At 37.3% G+C, this 21,176-nt stretch overlaps 1 protein-coding gene across 2 annotated transcripts in view; it reads right to left on the minus strand.

Moving 5' to 3' along the window:
* The window catches only part of JMJD1C (jumonji domain containing 1C), a 292,989-nt gene that overhangs the window by 146,544 nt on the left and 125,269 nt on the right, over window positions 1-21,176 (minus strand). The window lies entirely within an intron of this gene.

Genomic DNA, 21,176 nt, shown 5'->3' on the forward strand with positions numbered 1-21,176 from the left:
ACCATTATTTTTCTGTAAGATACAATAAAATGTCGTGTCAGTAGATTCTAGTATTCTTCTATCTACAAATGACTTTAAAAAGCATGATATAAATTTTTAATGAGTCATGTAATTTTTAAAAAAAGAACATTATCTGGGGGCCTGCACCATGGCTGTCGCCTGTGATGCTGGCATCCTATATGGGTATCAGTTCAAGCCTTAGCTGTTCCACTTCTAATCCAGCTCCCTGCTAATGAACCTGAAAAAGCAGTGGAGGATGTCCCAAATGCCTTGGGCGCCTGTACCCCAATGGGAGACCAGGAAGAAGCTCCTGGTTCCTTGCTTAGGATCGGCCCAGCTACAGCCATTTGAGGAGTGAACCAGCAGATGGAAGATCTCTCTTTATCTCCCCCACCTCAATTCCACTTTTCAAATAAATAAATAAAATTTTAAAAACAAAAAGAAACATCATCTGTATGCCTTTGTTTGCATATGAGAAAGGCAAAATACAATCACAGGATGAGCAACTTTAATCTGAGATTATGAAGTCCAAATTGCTCCAAAATTCAAAACTTTCTGAGCACCAAAAGAACACAACAGAAAAATACCACACCTAACCTCATGTGATGGGTTGAAGTCAAAACAGAGGCACACTAAAAATATTGTATTAAATTACCTTCAAGCTATACATGAAATGTAAGTAAATTTCATGTTTAGACCTGGATCACATCCTCAAAATATCTCATTATGAATACACAAAAATTTTTAAAAATCTGATGAATTTTTGGTTCTAAGCATTTCAGATAAGGACTATTCATTCTGTCCTAGCCATAAATTTCTTTCAAGCATTAGTCTGAGGAAAAACACTACTGTCCTATATTAAGTCCACTTACTGCCCTATAAAACTTTATAATCCAGTTGTAATCCACTAATAATTAAGAAGCAGAACCTAAGAGCATTAACACATAATTAGCTATTATAAAAATAAGGAAATACTATCCACTGAATCTTTTCATTTGAGCACTTACTATTTATCTTAGAGATATTTTTCCAACCGTTGCAAATGAAGTATAAGGATTACTTTAACCTTGGTGAAACTTCTCAGTTAAATTTTAGATATTTAAATATTCAAAAATTTCGCTGGCAAAATCATCCACAAAAATACAATAGTACTTCAAAAGGTTCACAGGAAAATTGAAATAAGAGGTAAGTTTATTTTGGTGCAGAAAAAAAATTGATATCCATACATAGTTTTTTTTTTTGAAATACTCAATTTCTACAAACTTGCTGCAGGTCCCCTTCATATGCCCAAATTTTAAGAAGTTTTTGCACCAAGACACTTTAATTCTACTTGCCATGAACTTTTTGAAGTGCCATTATACACAATCTTCTCCATCAATACCAAAATGAAATCACAAAGTCATTTTTGAAAAGCTAAGAAATACAATGAGCTGGAATCAGAGATTATATGGTGCACTGATGAAAAGAAAAGTAACCGAAGTGATTTACTGTACTCCTAAATGACCTCCAGAGACTGTATTGATAGAAGACAACTGTCACAGAATACAAAATGGTGACCCAAGAAGAGGTTACAGACATGGTAGATCTGCACGGAGTTATTCTCTCTTTCTCACTCTGTGTAGCTCTGATTTTCCAATTAATAAAACTTTTTTTAAAACACAAAAGAAAACCCAAAACCAGAACATTTTTTTAAAAAAGCAAACACAAATACATAGTTATTAGGGCTGTTTGGTATTAGAGAAGGAACACACAAAGAAGAAAAAACAGAAAATAGAAGCCCCAGGAGCCCCAGTTGTGGCACAGTGGGTAAAAGCATCCCATAAGGGCGCTGGTTGGAGTACAGGCTATTCCACTTCCAATTCAGCTCCTCGCTTATGGCCTGGAGAAGCAGCAGCAGATGGCCCAAGTATTTGGGTACCTGCACCCACGTAGAGACCTGGAAGAGGCTCCTGGCTTTGGATCTGCCCAGCCCCAGCCATTATGGCCATTTGGGTAGTGAACCAGCAGATGGAAGATCTCTGTGTCTCCCCGCTTCTAACTTTGCCTTTCAAAGAAATAAATAAATCAAAGAAAGAGGAAGGGAGGGGGCGGGGAGGGGGAGGGTGAAAAAGAAATATTTCAAATAAATGACATCTTTATTTTAAAAAAACTTACATTAAATCTACTTTGTCCTCTGTAAATGAAACAGGTAACAGGATATCTGTTAACAGCATGTTCTACTGAGTATTGTTTTTAAAAGATTTATTTATTTCTTTGAAAGAGTTACACAGAAAGAGAGACAAACAAAGCAAACTTCATTGAAGACTTACTTTAATAAACTGTCACATCTACCCCAACCTTCAGCAATCAGTACCCTTATCAGTCATCAGCCATCAACACTGAAACAACATCTGCCACAAATAAGAAGAGAGTGACTTGCTGAAGGCTCAACTGTTAGTATTTTTCGATGAAGTTATGTACATAGTTTTGTTAAATTTAATGCTACTGTACACTGAACACATGCATATAGAGTAAACATAACTTTTATATGCACCGAGAAACCTAAACACTTGTGTGATATGCTTTACTGTGATGTTCTAAAACAAAAAATTCACACTACCTTCCAGGTTTGTATTTAATGATATTGAGCACCAGGTTAAAAGGTAAACAGGTCAGGTCAGCGCCGCGGCTCACTAGGCTAATCCTCCACCTTGCGGCACCGGCACACCGGGTTCTAGTCCCGGTCGGGGCGCCGGATTCTATCCCGGTTGCCCCTCTTCCAGGCCAGCTCTTTGCTATGGCCCGGGAAGGCAGTGGAGGATGGCCCAGGTCCTTGGGCCCTGCACCCCACGGGAGACCAGGAGAAGCACCTGGCTCCTGCCATCGGATCAGCGCGGTGCGCCGGTCGCAGCACGCTGGCCGCGGTGGCCATTGGAGGGTGAACCAACGGCAAAGGAAGACCTTTCTCTCTGTCTCTCTCTCTCTCACTGTCCACTCTGCCTGTCAAAAAAAAAAAAAAAAAAAAAAGGTAGCCGGCACCATGGCTCACTAGGCTAATCCTCCACCTTGCAGCGCCGGCACACCGGGTTCTAGTCCCGGTTGGGGCACCGATCCTGTCCCGGTTGCCCCTCTTCCAGGCCAGCTCTCTGCTGTGGCCAGGGAGTGCAGTGGAGGATGGCCCAAGTGCTTGGGCCCTGCACCCCATGGGAGACCAGGAGAAGCACCTGGCTCCTGCCATCGGATCAGCGCGGTGCGCCCGCCGCAGTGCGCTACCGCGGCGGCCATTGGAGGGTGAACCAACGGCAAAAGGAAGACCTTTCTCTCTGTCTCTCTCTCACTGTCCACTCTGCCTGTCAAAAAAAAAAAAAGGCAAACAGGTCAAACTTTAGTTGGCCCACACAGTAATAAGTTGCAAGACTAGCTGATTTAAAACCCAAAGAAACCATAATCAGGCTATATGCAACACTATTTTCCTAAAATAATATTCATCTGGTGCTTCAAAATTATTTATATGTTCTTCAATTAGGCTATATTTAAGTCAGGACTTCTTGGAGTGAGAGTTTAGCACAGTAGTTAAATAACCACTTGAGTGCCTCATCTGGATGCAGGCTCCTCTATTGCAAATACAGCTTCCTTTTAATGCATATCCTGGGAGGCATCAGTGATGGCCCAAGTCTTAGGTGCCTGCCACCGACATAGGGGACCCAGACAGAGTTCCATGAGGCTTCAGTCTGGTGCATCTCTGCCTGCTATGGGCATCTAGAAAGTGGACCAGCAGATGCAACACCTCTCATTCTCTTTCAAATAAAATGGAAATTAATAAATTTTAAAAAATTAAGGACTTCCTGCTCTCCAACAAAGAGATGAAAAACTAAACTTAAATGTTATTTACATCAAATTTTTAAGGCAGTGTTAAAGTTATACCACTTATAAAGCAGTATATGGTAGTGCTGCATTACACTAATAAAATAAATGGCAAAAGGTTTAGTTCACCCCCACACATACCAACACTACAAACATACTGCTGACCAATAAACTTCGTTACAAAATAGAAAACAAACTTTATCTGCGAAAGCAATTTTTGTCAGCATACTAGATATTTTCTGGCATTACTTGCCAAAAAGTAGGAAGATAGACACATTTAAAATAATAAAAATATTTCTAAATCTGTAATGATTTTTTCCACAGAAAAGGCTAGACTTTTTTCTTCACCGTGAAAGTGAACTGCTCTGATATGACTTACCTCTGGGTACTTCCTATAGAATGGAAAATACCTGGAAAAACAGTCTTATATTCCTTGAAATTCCTGGGGATATGTCAAGCTTAGCACAATCATCTTTGGGACTTAAACAGTCTCAAAAGATATTAAAATGTTTTTCATTAGCATTGTTCATATAACCACATTTCAACTGTACAAGCTTAAGAGATGAAAATCACATTTAATTCACAAAGCAATATATGCATCCAGGTTCTCAATTTAGTTATTAAGACATTTGATAAATGTTTATCAAGAAAAAAGAAAAAAAGAGGATATCTGAACACCATGGTAACTAATGACACCCAAGAAATACATGAGTGACAGAACATTTCAAGTTTCATGTTCCTATTATTCATAATTATTTAAGTTTTCCAATATACACTTCCTTCTGACCTCAGTTAAGTTCCTTAACTCCACTATGCCTCAGTTTACTGATCTATAAAATAGGGATAATACTATTTACCTCACAAAGATGATGTAAACCATGAGAAAAATATTTGGACTTGGTAAGTATCTAAAAATTAATTATATATTTTCAGTATTATTAAAGGTTAATCATTTAAAATGCAACACAAATAATATTTTTTCAGATGATAAATATATGATGTGCCTTAAAACAGCATCAAAAGGCACTTGTATTTTTTTTAAAAGATTTATTCATGTGGGGCCAGAGCTGTGGCATAACAGGTAAAGCTGCCACCTGCAGTGCCCACATCCCACATGGGTGCCTGTTCTAGACCCGAATGCTCCACTTCTGATCCAGCTCTCTGCTATGGCCTGGGAAAACAATAGAAGGTGGCCCAAGTCCCTGGGCTCCCGCACCCACACGGGAGACCCAGAAGAAACTCCTGGCTCCTGGCTTTGGATCAGCACAGCTTTGGCCATCGCAGCCAGTTGGGGAGTGAACCAGCGGACGGAAGACCTCTCTCTATGTCACTTTGACTTTCAAATAAATAAATAGATCTTTAAAAAAAAAGATTTATTCATTTCTTTACTTATTTGAAAGGCAGAGTGATACAGAAAAAGAGAACTTACATATGCTGGTTCACTTCCCAAATGTCCCCAACAACCAGGGCTGGGCCAAGTCGAAGCCATGAACCAGAAATGCCATCGGGGTCTCTCATGTGAGAGGCAGATTTCTAGGTTCTTGCTGATAAACCTGGGAGGCAGAAGATGGCCCAAGCCCTTGGGCCCCTGCACCCACATGGGAGACCTGGAAGTAGCTCCAGGCTCCTAGCTTTACGTGGGCCCAGCTCTGGCCATTGAGGCCATTTGGGGAGTGAACCAGCATATGGAAGACCTCTCTCTCTTTCTCTCTTCGTCTCTCTGTAAATAAATAAATAAATAAATGATTTAAAATTTAATTTCAAATAAATAAATCTTTAAAAATAATAAATGTTCAAAAATATTTATTGAGTGAAAACTTATCCTGCTATACCATATTGCATTTTTAGTTATAAATTAAAAGAGAAAAGTATATACATACTGAAAGACACTATTTATAGTAGTAAGCATTTCTGGACCTGGTTAGTATAACTCACCACAAAAGCAGCCCTCTACCCTCAAGAGCTGAATAAAGTTTCTCAAATCAGAATACATGTAGGCAGAGCAACCACAATTCAGAACAGGAAGAAAATGGAATCAAAACCTTTCTTTCTTATTTTATGTGCCCTGCTGCTCTTGATTTTCTCAAATTAGAATAACAAAAATGTGAAAATCTCTAGTAATTTAAAGTATAACTAAAAAGATGGATATGGGAAACACTTGTAAGATCCATTCAGTAAATGGTTCCAAAATACTGTCTACTTTAGAATATAAGGATAACTCACTGTAGTTTATCAAAAGGGCAAAACAACACAAGAAGTGCTATCAATCATGAAAAGTCTAAAAAAAAAAAAAAAACCTAGCCATTCTGATAAAAAATTCTCATTAATTGAAATTGGCAAATTTTGTAAAACAATGAAATGTGATACAACAATTTTTAAAAATTCTGAATTAAAAAAATTCTGAAGTCTCATGGATTAGGATTAGAACAGGGAAATGGCAGAAAGAAAAAACTCAGTAATATTTGCATAATTTTAAATTAAGATTTAGATTCCCAACAAATCCTAATAAAAATATTAAAAGCAGAAATAAACTCAGCACAGAATCTATAATGTCTGCGTAGGTGTTGTGGCACAGGATTAAGTCACTGCTTGGGACACACATCCCACATCAGAGGGCCAGTTCTAGTCCTGATTTCTCAGCTTCTAATCCAGCTTCTTAACTAATGCACCTGGGAAGGCAGAGAATGATAACCCAAGTATTTTGGGTCCCTACCATCCAGGTGGGAATATCTGGCTCCCAGATTCAGCCTGGCCCAGTTCCAGCCCTTGTATCCATTTGGAGAATGAATCAGCAGATGGGAAGTTGCAGGATCTCTGTCACTCTGCCTTTCAAATAAATAAATAAATAAATCTTTTTACTAAGTCCTTTTAATTATTGTTGGTGACTTAACCACTTGAAGCTAACTGTTAAACACCAGAGGGTGGCTTAACATTTTAATTCTTCTGTTTATTTTTGAATTAATGAATTTTCTGGTTTTAACATTAAATGAGTTATTTTAATATTTTTTTTCTTTTTAATATGTTAAGAGGGGCCTGTTTAGCGGCAGCCTGCAGTGCCACATCCTGAATGGGTGCCTCCAGTTCTGATCCAGCTTCCTGTTAATGAGCCTAGGAAAGCAGCTGAAGATGGCCTAATGGGAGACCTGGAAGAAACTTCTGGCTTCTGGCTCCAATCTGGCCCAGATCTGACCATTGCAGCCATCTGGGGAGGGCACCAGCAGATGGAAGCCCTATATCTCCTTCTTTCTCTGTAACTCTGCCTTTCAAATAAATAAAATAAATCTTTAAAAAATATGTTAAGAAATAAATCAGTGGGTACTTGTATATTTAGAACTTGGTATACACTATTAAAAACAAGGTAAGAATAGATATAAGGAATAATACCTCCAGGGTTTGATAAATGATTTAATTCTCCTGCTGGCTTGTTCCCAATTTTACTTATGGCATGTCTTACATTTGTGACTCTGTAAGCATTTTCTGTTCATCATTTTGATTCACTAAGCAAATATGGAAAGCAAATTTCAAAATTATAGATTGGGAAAGGTGTGTGGCTTAATAGTTAAGATATCTGCATCCCCTATCTGAGTGTCTGAGTTTGATTCCCAGCTCTGGTTCCTAGTTTGAGCTTTCTGTCAATGCAGATCCTGGATGGCTCAAAGGAGGTGGGTCTCTGGCATCTACATGGAACACTTGAGTTCCCTGCTCCTGGCTACAATCCTGGCCATTGCAGGCATTTGGGAAGTAAACTGTAATCCAACAGATGAGAGAGCTGTCTATTAAAAAAAAAAAAAAAAAAAAAGACAAAATTAATGGATTAGAAAAAATTTAAATTTACGTTTTAAAGTTTTTAATCCTAGAAAACAGTTTAAGAGACTACTTGGAATATTGGTTCACTTTCTTCAGGTGACTTTGGAAATGGTAGTATATTAAAATAACCAGTTTGAAAGAAAAGGCTTAACACTGAAAACTAGAAATTTTTTCAATTCATAATTATAATGAAATGCCTTTCATTTATTCAGTAAATATTTACTAAACACACTGTTTACTGACTACATTTAAACAGGCAATTCTTATCTTCAAGCAAAAAGCTAATTGTAAATCTCAAGTTTAGTTTATAATATTTATACACAATTCCTTAGGTAAAGAGGCTTCAGCTGACTGGGGATCATATTTAAGTGTGATGTACTATATACATAAAAAGCTATGGAAAAATGCTATTGAATGGCTACAGACAGATTGACCATTCTGATAAAGGATCCTTAATGCCTATATATTTTTTTTCTCAGATATATTCTCTTTTCCTAAGATGGCAATCTTCTCATCATCTGCCTAGGAATATAACCCCAGCTGACAACATTCTATGGGCATAATGAAAGAGATGGGGTTAAAGGAAAAGTAAAACCACTCAGAAGGAATTTTTATTCAATCTTCTAATGACCAAACTCTTGATGTATCAAATGTTCTTGAAGCCAGAACTACCATTCAGATTCTTGAGAGAATATACTCCTTATATCATTTAAATAGTGGGAGGAGTTAGCAGACTGGTTGACAGAGATTCAGAAGTCCCCGAGTCTACTCTCGATGATTTAAATCCTATGATTGTGGTTCAACCGCCTTCCATTCCCTACAGGAGGAAAATGTACAAAATGCTATTTAAACACAAGACCCTTATGATTTGATGTAGGCTTACTCTTTCTACTGAGTCTTCTGCCACTCCATCTCAGTTATACTACGTTCTATCTTGGTTCTAGACCCTGAGATTTCCCAATCAAGATGTTTTTTCAAAAATGCCTTCTAAATTGCTCCCATAGAAAACGCTAATTCGGCACTTAAAATCATAGCACACCTCATCCTTAGCTCCTCTGCCAAGTCAGACATTCCTCCATTTATCCCATTTTTTATAAAATTTTATTATATAATTGGTTATTTCATTTCCTACCTTTGTCTTTCTCTCCTTATTACCTAGATTTCCTGAACACAGAGATTTATTCTCATACAAAGTCCTAAATTACATGATCAGGAATTTAAAAAAAAAAAAAAACATGAAATGAAATTAAATTGTTGCCAGCGCCGTGGCTCAATAGGCTAATCCTCCGCCTGCGGCGCCGGCACACAGGGTTCTAGTCCCGGTCGGGGCACCAGATTCTGTCCCAGTTGCTCCTCTTCCAGGCCAGCTCTCTGCTATGGCCCCGGAAGGCAGTGGAGGATGGTCCAAGTGCTTGGGCCCTGCACCCCATGGGAGACCAGGAGGAAGCACCTGGCTCCTGGCTTCGCATCAGTGCGGTGCGCCGGCCGCAGCAGCCATTGGAGGGTGAACCAACGGCAAAAGGAAGACTTTTCTCTCTCTCTCTCTCTCTCTCACTGTCCACCTGTCCAAAAAAAAAAAAAAAAAAAAAAAAAAAAAAAAAACCACAAAGAAATTAAATTGTCTCTCTGCAACTTTTCCTGAAAGAAGCTGACTGAAAAATATGAATTTTCTTCCAGAATTTTTCTCAGTAAGTCAATAACTGATAATGTATAAGTTCAACTACTACAGAAAAAGTATTATGCTGAAAACAGGAGATGTGTTATACTTCATTTCTCCACTGATAAAACTGAACATCAATGTTAACAACATAATTAGCCTAGTTATATAAAAGGAAGGGTATTAAACTGGATTATGTCAATAATGTCATAACCAGAGGCTTTTATATAAAGTACTAACTATGTGATATGTGCTAGTATAGCGAAAATTATCAAAATATCTGGCAGGGCCAATATCATGGCCTAACGGGTTAAGCCACTGCCTTCAATGCCAGCATTCCATGTAAGTGCCAGTTCAAGTTCTGGCTGCTCCGATTCTGATCCAGCTCCCTGGGAAAGCAGCAGAAGATGGCCAAAATGCTTGGGCCCCTGTACCCACATGGGACACTCAGCAGCTCGTGGATCCTTGCTTCAGCCTGGCCCAGTCCCAGCTGTTTAGCCATTTAGGGAGTGAACCAAGGAATAGAAGATTGATCTCTCTTGGGGCTGGCACCGTGGTGCACTAGGTTAATCCTCCGCCTGCCGTGCCAGCATCCCATGTGGGCACCGGTTCTGGTCCTGGTTGCTCCTCTTCCGGTCCAGCTCTCTGCTATGGCCTGGGAAAGCGGTGGAGGATGGCTCAAGTGCTTGGGCCCCTGCACCCACATGGGAGACCAGGAGAAGGCTCCAGGCTCCTGGCTCCTGGCTTCGGATCTGCGCAGCTTCAACCATTGCGGCCATTTGGGGTGTGAACCAACAGAGGGAAGACCTTTCTCTCTGCCTCTCTCTCTCACTGTCTGTAACTCTACCTGTCAAATAAATTTTTAAAAAAATCCAAAAAAAAAAAAAAATTTAAAAAAGACGACTGATCTCTCTGTAACTCTGGCTTCCAAATAAATAAAATAAATCTCTTTGGTTTCTGTTCTCAGCTTCTAGTAAGCAATTGCTAGGCCTCTACAATGTCCTGCCTGAAAAGAATGTTTTAGTTTGCCTGGGGGCTTTGGCCACTGTACAGTCTAACAATGTGATTTATGATGAGGGCTTTACACAGTAATATCTGTGACCTCTAGAGGAAATGATAACTAAAGATGTTTAGTTGGGTGCCCTGGGATAAGCTGGAGACTAAAGGTCAGCCACATGGACAGTGATCAAACCACAAAAAAAGAAAAAACACCACCTACAGTTCAGTTCAGCTGAGCTTCCTTGTTAGACAAGCAACACTTTGTAAATAATGTCACATACTGTGGCCAAAAGAAGATAATGTGCATGATTCAGAAGTGAAAGCAGTCTTTAAACTGTACAGTTGTGTAATATACTTGCAGGTGGTGTCAGAAGTTGGATCACAAGAATGATGCTAATTTGCTGAAACTGCCTCTGAGAATGATGAGAAAGCATGAAAGAAGGGGTATAACACAAATTTGATTCCTGGCTGGCTATGGGCCACACATGGTATGGAAGTTCAGCTGTGCTGCAATCAATTGCTGGTGATTAAAAGTTATCAGTGAGATTTAGAAATGATAGATTCAACTCCAGCTGTGGTACAATCATTACTACAGCTAAAAATTATCAATGGAACTTAGAACGGATCAAGTCAGGGATCTGGCTCACTGGCTATATAAAGAAATTAATGTAACCAGAGTTAATTTTACAGTCCCTTGATTACTATCATCTGTAATAGCTGAAATGAAGATATGTTGAGGGTGAATCCTGAGGTCAGCCAAAGTTTGGGTTTTGGCCAGTTCCACCCTATAGTCATCAGCTAAAGATTCATTTCCATAAGGAAAATTTATGCTATTATAACAATATAAAGAATCATAAAAAGAATGGGGACAAGTGGGAAGGGTCAAAAACTTGTCCTACCTGAGTAGAAATCTTTAAACAGTTACTAAGAAAGGGGATGAATAAAGCAGACATTGAAGGAGTCAAAACAAAGATTACATTGCAGCACTCTCAAGAGGCCCAGCTGATCTTCTTGCTTTAAAAAGGGTCCTAAAAAAATCTTTATTCATCCTAGTTTGGAGAAAATTTAAAAAACTGGAAGGCAGGGCCTTGGCGCTGTGGCGGAGCAGGTTAAGCAGCTGTCTGCAGTGCTGGCATCCCATGTGAGCACTGGTTTAAGTCCCAGCTGCTCCACTTCTGATCCAGCTCCCTGCTAATATGCCTGGGAAAACAGCAGCAGATGGCCCAGGTCCTTGGACCCCTGCACACACATGGGAGACCCAGAAGAAGCTCCTGGCTTCAGCCTGGCCCAGCCCTGGCCGTTGCAGCCATTTGGGGAGTGAATCAGCAGATGGAAGACAGATTAATCGAGCGAGCTCGCTCGCTCTGCCCCCCCCCCCCCGCCCCTGTAATTCTTTCAAATAAATAAAATTTTTTTTTTTTGACAGGCAGAGTGGACAGTGAGAGAGAGACAGAGAGAAAGGTCTTCCTTCTGCCGTTGGTTCACCCTCCAATGGCCGTCGCGGTAGGCGCGCTGCGGCGGGCGCACCGCGCTGATCCGATGGCAGGAGCCAGGTGCTTATCCTGGTCTCCCATGGGGTGCAGGGCCCAAGCACTTGGGCCGTCCTCCACTGCACTCCCTGGCCACAGCAGAGAGCCGGCCTGGAAGAGGGGCAACCGGGACAGGATCGGTGCCCCAACCGGGACCAGAACCTGGTGTGCCGGCGCTGCAAGGCGGAGGATTAGCCTAGTGAGCAGCGGCGCCGGCCCTTTTTTTTTTTTTTCTTTTTTTTTGACAGGCAGAGTGGACAGTGAGAGAGAGAGAGAGACAGAGAGAAAGGTCTTCCTTTTCCGTTGGTTCACCCTCCAATGGCCGCCACGGCCGGAGCGCTGCGGCCAGCGCACCGCACTGATCTGAAGCCAGGAGCCAGGTGCTTCTCCTGGTCTCCCATGGGGTGCAGGGCCCAAGAACCTGGGCCATCCTCCACTGCACTCCCTGGCCACAGCAGAGAGCTGGCCTGGAAGAGGGGCAACTGGGACAGAATCCGGTGCCCCGACCGGGACTAGAACCCGGTGTGCCGGCGCCGCAAGGTGGAGGATTAGCCTATTGAGCCGCGGCACTGGCCCAAATAAATAAATCTTAAAAACAAAAACAAAAAACCTTGACGACAAAGATAACTATGAGACACATCTAACCTCAACTTGCTCGAGCTGATGTTCCCATATCTAATCAATTAAGACCTAAAGTAGGTATTCTGCCAAGGCCCAACTAAGGATTCAAGGTCAAATGCGTCTTAAGCTGTTAAAAATAGCACTAGAGATGTTTCTGGGACTCCTTACCATGGGAACTCTAAGCACAGAAGTTAGAAATCTAGCTGTTAATTCCTAAATTAGATTGGGATGACACAAGAACATGAGTTTGTAGATCTAAGATAAAAGTCTGGATGAAAAGCAGAACGTGTAAACAAACTTTATGTAAAGTAGTTTTATCTACTTTACCTGAATTACACCTGACTGGGGAATGTTTCCCCTACTTAGTAAAACAGAATGTATATAAATCTTCCTTTCAGACAATACTGATTGGACCTGAAAAATGGGAACAACAACAACAAAAAAATCCATGCTCAAATAAGTGAATTTCAAATTTCACAAAATGGAAGACAAATTCTTGTACAGTGGCATGTGTGGAATTCAGACTGAAGCTTACAGCAGAAGCCTATAATCATCCACCAGCAACCACCACCAAGATTATGAACCAGAAAACTTCCATTTGAAGGAAAATTAGTTTATCATCAGGAACTGACACAGCCACAATAATCAAAGGATATAAAATATCCAGAAATATGTGTACTATCCTGCATAATATTGGAAACACATTCTAATAGGGAGTACCTAGAAGAGTTTCATAACAAAATGAGGTTGGTTTCTGCAGGAACATATTACCAAGAGAACAGATCATATTTATGAGCAAGTAGAACCTACTAGACAGTAGTCCTCACTACTCCTAAGATCTGAGGGTGACTGGTTGTTCCAAACTAATCTGGAACCAAGGAAGTAATGGAACAAGAGTCACAATTATGTGCATCAGTAACAAAAGTATATAGGCATGGGTCATTTTTGTTGAGGAGGTATAGCAAATTCCTCTGCAATTCTTTGATTTGTTCTGTAATTAAACCTAATTATAAAACGACTATAAACAATAGGGCATAACACAAACACTGTCAGTGAGAGTGAATCATCTTATTAAAGTCTGATAATAATATTGACACTGACAATCAAATATGTCAGGAGATTTAGTTAAAGCCTCCTTGAGATATAATACTTACAGAAGAATAAGGAAATATCAGCCAACTATCAGCTAATTCTGTATAAGTTTATCATGAGGTATAAACAGAAGTAGATCAAGGAAGGAAATCAGCAAATAGTACAAAAAAATGGAAATGGATGCGATGGCTTGTCTTAGCTGTTTCCCTACAGCTCATCCCTTTTCCATCCACACTGGATCGTATGTCTAAATGCTAGGTATACAGTCAGCCCTCCCTATCTGTGTGTTCTGCAACTGTGGGTTCAGACTGAAAATATTCAGAGAAAAATGATATTGCATATATACTGAACATTTACAGATTTTTTCTGTCATTATTGCCTAAACAATACAGTATAACAAGTATTTTTAACACTTAAGTTACCCTAGATATGACAGGTAATCCATAGATGCTTTGAAGTTACAGGAGGGTATGCATAGGTTGTATGAAAATACCACATCATTTTCAACAAGGGATTCGGCACACTAGGAGTCTAGGAAGCAATTATCTGTGGATACCAAGGGACAACTGTATTCACATTGGTACTATTTCTGATGGTTATATAAATACTATTCTTAAGTATGTAGATGTCCAGACACATAACTGGAGATCTCTAGGCCTCTGGAATGTCCTGCTTTGGCCCCTGACTACTCTAAACAATTTAAAATGGTAGTTTTGGAGCTCTTAGTTGCTGTTTCAAATTCAGAAGAAGTGCTTAATAGTATATCATTTTGATCTTGAGCAGGAACAGCCGTGCAGATGGTATGTGATTAAGTCCCAATAAAAACTATGTGTAGCTAGCAAAAGCTCAGCTCAGTTGAGTTTTACCAGATGAAAATACATATTGTGAACAGAAGCAGATAATGCTGCCCATAAGTCCAAAGGGAAAGAATGACAAAAATTATCAGATTCGGATAACTCCTAGACTGTACTGTATACATCTCTTCCCTTAGCTAATTTTAATTTGTATATGTGCTCTGCAATAAACTGTAGGCATGAGTGTAACAGCTTCCTGTGTAATCTGAGGCCTTCTAGTGAACTGTCAAACTTGCAGGTAGTTTGGAAAACTCTTCAGACTTGAAATTTGTGCCAGAAATAAGGATGGTCTTATGAAATTATCCTTACAACAGCATATCCCTGCCTGAACTCATTTGAGGTTTTTATTTATATTTTCTTGCTTTATCCTCATAACTCTGTTTGGTAGGTACTACTATGAAACACACAAAGGACAGATAATTTCACCCAATAATAACAGTTAATAACAGAGTAACAGTTAATAGCAGAAATCTGACATGAGGCTTATGTTTTTAATATACTCCAATGTAATCCTAAATGAGTGCTTTCTTTTCAACTCCAACATTCTCTGACTCTATGACTAAAACATCGCTAAGCATACATTAAGCCATGCACAGCTGAAAGCAAACAAGTAATTCAGATAGACTTAAAAATTTTTTAAATCTTCATTATATTTTCTTTATGTCATAAATTGACATTTTTATTGTAAAGTTTTACTTCTTTGTATTATACTTCTTAGGAAAAATACTAAAAACACTATATTATCAAGATACAAAAATAAAAACATCAAAATATAAACAGAAACCTAAAGAAAATCCACTAACAAATTTTAAGAAAACTATTTCCGAAATAAACAATGTCAGACAACATTATTAAATCAAAATTCTCAGTTTGCTTGGAAACAGTTTCTTTTCACTGAAAAGACAAATTTTGGTCAAGTAAAATTCCTTCAAAATTGCCTTTCATTATTTCAAATTTCTAATTCTGTTTTTAAAATTTCTATTTTCCCAAGTATACCTAATTAACATATTTAAAGCTGCATAATATTCCAAAACACCAATTTAACAATGTTCACAAACTGATGGACATGCAAGTTGTTTTCTTTTTCTTTCCTGTAATGAATCCCTTTTTAAAATAATGATTTTTAAAGGATAATTTCCTAAGAGTAGAATTACTGAATTAAAGAGTATGAACTTCTTTACGGTTCTTACAATATAATTATTTCCCCCCAAATAATGTCATTTTATGACCCACAGAAATTTATGTGCTCATCCATCACAACACTTGTCATTATGATTTTGTCACCTAAAAAGAATAATACTTCATTATATGTATTTTGCTTTCTTGAAAATACCTCGCAGGGAAGTAATAATCCTGAAGGTTTCAAATTAGTCTATTAAAGTAAAAGGATTGTGTAATTCCAGAAACAATTAATGGCATATAAAATCTTCTGAAATCTCTATTTCAGAAATCATTTCTAATTTGAAATTTAGCATATCTTTGTATTTTTGTAAAATTTCACTGAGCCTATAATTTAAACCAATTTTGGCAATACAATATTGCCGTCAGCGTAACAGCAATCTTGTTCCAAAGAGCAATAAACTATATTCCCCTCTTTAGAGGATTTCTTCTGCAACAGAAAAAAAAAAAAAGGTCTCAATAGGAAAAAAATCTAAAATAAATTAATAAAGCCTCACAAAATGAACATAATTCTTGGTCAAACCGAAATTATCTTGTCTGTGAAGGCAAAATTGTACTGGGAAGTAGTCTGAGTTTCTTAAAACTCACTCCAGAAATTCAGGTAAATTATCAAATCTGGTTGACTCTAAGAACATGTATTCCTTCTTTTCATGTTTTTAATAACCCATTTCAAGCAATTTCACATTTCCCCACTAATCACATGAGGAACCAAACTTGTATTTTATTTAGAATGAGGACTTTATAAACTTTTAGTATTTGTTTTCTACTATATTGTCATGTTTAAAATTGGAGAGTCACACAGTTTAACCACAACAGGCTGAGTTTACTGTCCTGCTCTCTGATCTTAGCATAAATGGATAACCAGGAAACTTGCTGTAACTCTCATTAGGGTTTCAATAGCTGTGATATAGTTCATTCATCACTTTAAAATAAGTCATTTATTTTCTGTCTAAGATGGGTAAGGCATTGTGCTGAACTCCTAGGAACCATTCAAAGATGACTAAGTTGATCCCTGTCCTCAAAGAACTTACAATCTAGTAGAGGAAAGACACACATGCAAATAGGTATAATACAAAGCAGAATATGCTAAGTTGTTAAAAACAGAGGTACAAAGTTCTATAGGACCACAGGATGGTGAGATTAATTCTGGTTGGGGTGATCTGGAAGGCTGGGCCAGCAGAAAAGTAGAAAATTCTGTCCCTTAGAAAATGCAGCAGTATTACAGCCCAGCTGGGTTAGGGTCGAAGCCCCACTCCCCACAGAAGGTTTTCCTAAAGGAGATGGAGCCAGGGCCCTAACCCAGTTAGGTGGCTGATTCGTTGATTTCAATTATGAATGTCAACACTTTCTTTCCCTGGTGCAGATAAATATGCTTTCACAAGTAATTTACTTTATTAAAAAGTAAATGAGATTTAACAACATCAGCCTACATCATTAGAATTGCCTCACGTGGTACCCTGATCATACAGGACCAAGAAAAAAACTGACACCACTTCAGTATGTTATATGTGGTGCTCCAACAATTATGGACACAGTTCCAGAGAAGTAACCTGGGTATTATACTATATATATTTTGTTGAAGATGTAATTACTTCTAAATTTTAAAATGAAACTTTAGAATAGGCTAATGAGACAAAAGAATTTTTTTATCCTGCCATGATTTCAAGAACAAGCAGGTACACTGCCAGTTTGTACTGACTGCTAGAAATAAAAGGTAGACAAAATAACATAACTAACAGTTAACAGGTACCACACGAGGAGTCAAACTAAGAAAAGGGTAAGAAATACAAACATATGTTTAAGTACAAAAAACACACAGGATGCTATTATGTGCACAGAATTAGAAACATTAAATTTTTAAAAAATCAAACAAAGTATTCGTGTTTCAGTCTATTGCCATCTCATGTATAGATTCCTCAAAATTTCTCAGATTTACAGAAAACGTATTTCATTTTGTTACAGGAATTTAAAAATTCAGAATTTCATTACTGCTGCTTATAGGCATTCTTAAAGAAGTGTCACTTTTATGAACAGAAAGGGAAACAACAGAATCTCAGTCATGTTTGTAAAATGCTTATGAAACTTCAATTGATTATTAAATATGACAAGCATTCTCACTTCACTTTTTTCTATTATTTTTTTACAACCTTCTTCAACAAAGGAAGGAAGGAAACAAGGAAGAAAAGTGAGGGAGGTAGGGAGAGAGAGTAGGCAGGCCATCAGGCACATCTTGGCTAGCCTAATGAAGATACTTCATTATATAGAACTTTCTTTAAAAAGCAGACTTACAATTCAAAAAGACCTGCTATCAATTAGCTGAGCAAACTATGGAACAAACATGATGAAAATGTTATAACATCTATTAATATAAAGAAATCTCATAACAAATATGATATACAAAACCCTAGCAAATATTGAATAACAATTCACAAAAAATACAAGCTACTAATAAACATGAAAAAATATTCAGTCTATTAAAGGAATGTGAATTAAAACAATGAAAAATATTTTAAATACCCAATTAGCAAAGGCAGAAATGATAACATTCAATGCTACATTCCTTTAAGATATAAAATAACTCTTGATTTTATGTTTGTTTGGGTTTTAAAATAAGATGTGGGGAAAATAAATAAATGCTTCCAAAAATGTGAGATAAAAAAAACCACTTACACACTGGCTGAGAACAATGGTAGTCAGTGTAACATTTAAACAATTAATGGAGAATATGATTTAGATTTTTGTGGTTTTCAAGTTCATACCCTTTGACCAGTAATTCTACTACTAGGTATATCTAAGTTCAAAAAATAATCAGAGATGCAGAGAGATTTACATACCATAGTATTAATCCCAGTTAAATATAACCTCCCCCTAAGCCCACTAATTGGAAAAACTGTAATTCTATACATTAGGGAAATGGATAGTTATAAAATTAAATATTATGCAGCCATTAAGAATTATCTTATTTAGTCATGAAGAATATGTTTAAGATAAAGTCTTACGCAAAAAACAGCAGGATCTACAATTTGAATGCAGTCTTAGCTAAAAGTATTTTCTTTAAAAGTAGATTTTACAACCTGCTACTTTATTAGTTTTAACAGGTTTTACTATGGCATCTTCAATGTTTTCTACATTTTAGTATCAGGGAACGGAGATAATTTACTTCTTTCTTTGAGATTTAGATGTCTTCCAGGTCTTTTTCTCATGTTATTTTCTGACAAAGATTTCCAATATTACACTGTATATACAGTGTATAGTACACTAGCCAAAGTGAGCATCCTTGCTTTGTTCCTTAAATTATAGGAAAAACTTTGTCTTTCACTATAGATCGTGATGTTAGTAGCTAAGTAACTGGATACAAAATCAGCATGCAAAAATCAGACTAATTTCCATTCGCTAATAATAGTCTAAAATGAAATTAACAAAAACTAATTTACCGAAGAATAAGTTACTAAGGAATTAACTTAATCACAGAAATGAAAGATTTATACACTGAAAATTATAAAATATTGAGTCCAAGTGAACATAAATGAATGGAAAGATATACCATATTCAAGGATTAGAAGACTTAGCACTATTAAGACAAAACCATCTATAGATTGAACACAATCCCTATCAAGTTCTAAATGAAATCAGCTGGAAACCTCCTTCTTAAGTTGACATGGAATATCAAGGGATCCTGCAGAGCCAATCAATCTAGAAAAAGAACGAATTTTTAGGACAAACACTTTCTGATTTCATATCTTATTACAAAGGAACAGTATTCAAAGGGTATAGTATTGGCAAAAAACAAACAAACAAACAAAAAAACAGACACATAAACTAGTAGAACAGGTTAGAGATCCAGAAACAAACCCTCACATACCAAAACCATTCACTGAGGACAAGGACAATACTCAACAGACAGTACCAGAGGAAATGGATAAACAAGGGGAAAAAAAAAAAAAAAGAAATGAAGCTGGACTCTTACATCATATATAAAAATTAACTCAAAATAAATACAAGAAAAAATAATGAATAAAGCACTCAAAATGCGTGACCTACAGCTTTAAAAGAAAACACGGGGAGAATGCTCCATGATACTGGATTCGACAATTGCTTTTTTGGATACTATGACAAAGACACAGGCAAGAGTAAAAACGATTTGTTTGATTCCATCAGAATTAAGGTGTTTTTTTTTTGGTGCATCAAAGGACACCATGGACAGAATAAAAATACAAGCTATGGAACAGGGAAAGTTTGCAAATTACATATGTGGTAAAGGATTGATACCTAGAATAGAGAATTCTTAAAACTTAACAACAACTAAAAACTAAACAACCAGTTTGAAAAATGGACAAAGAACATGAACAAATACTTCTGCAAAGAAAACACACCAGTGGACAAATAAGCATATGAACGATGTTTACTATCGCATTCACTAGAGAAATAAGAATCAAAACCACAGTAAGATTCCATTTCATACCTCATAAGACAGTTACTACCACCTCAACTCCCAAACCAAAAAAAACAATGAACCAACAAACAAAATACAGAAATTAGGTGCTGCCAACGATGTGGACAAACTGCAACCTTCTATACTGCCAGCAGGAATGTAGTATGATATATCCACTATGGAAAATGGTATGGTATTATCTCAAAAATTTTAAAATAGATTTATCATATACAATCTAGTAATTCCACTTCTGGGTATGTAACTATAAGAACTGAAAGCACAGACTTGCAGATATTTACATAGTCATACTAACAGCAGCATTATTCACAATAGCCAAAAGGTAGATGCAACTCATATGTCTATCGATAGGGAAAAAGGATAAACAAAATGTAATATATACACACAATGCAGTAATAGTCAGCCTTAAAAAGGAAGGAATCTCTACCAAAAAAAAAAAAAAGAAATTCTGGCACATGCTATAACATGCATAAAACTAAATGAAATAAGCCAGTTACAAAGAGATAAATTCTGCATGATTCTACTTACATAAAGCACTTAGAATGGTTAAATTTATAGAAAGAAAGTAGAATGGTGGTTACCAGGGAGGGAAGGAGGTTGGGAACTATTGCTCAGTGGGTAGAGTTTTGGTTTTGCAAGGTGGATAAAGTTCTATAGATGAACAGTGGTGACAGTTGCACAAGAATGCACTTAATGTCACTGAACTATATTATTTAAAAATGGTTAGTATGGCAAATTTTACATTAAGTATATTTTATCAAAATTTAAAATTTTAGAAACTTCTACAGCAGGAAAAAAGTCAGATAAATTTTATATACCACATCCAAGAATTAAGGTGTCTACTGCTAGTGATGGAACTAAAATGATGATTTTCTACTTTATGCCACTTAATATTTTCCAAATTATTCATTATGTATACCCTTTCTTATATACAAATGTTGAATTTAATAAAGAAGGTTAGTAATTAAAAAGTCTGAATTTTGAGTTTGAACAGCTGTCAAGAGAAATAGCTTCCTAAAATTATGACAAAAATTATTAAACAGTCTTTCCTTAAATTTTCTCTGAAATGAACAATTTACTGATATAAACCAGGAATTCATCAATATCTTAATTCCAAAAAGGGCAAATATTTTCAAGTCCTGTTT

Source organism: Lepus europaeus, chromosome 17, assembly GCF_033115175.1.
Source record: "Lepus europaeus isolate LE1 chromosome 17, mLepTim1.pri, whole genome shotgun sequence".
NCBI lineage: Eukaryota > Metazoa > Chordata > Mammalia > Lagomorpha > Leporidae > Lepus > Lepus europaeus.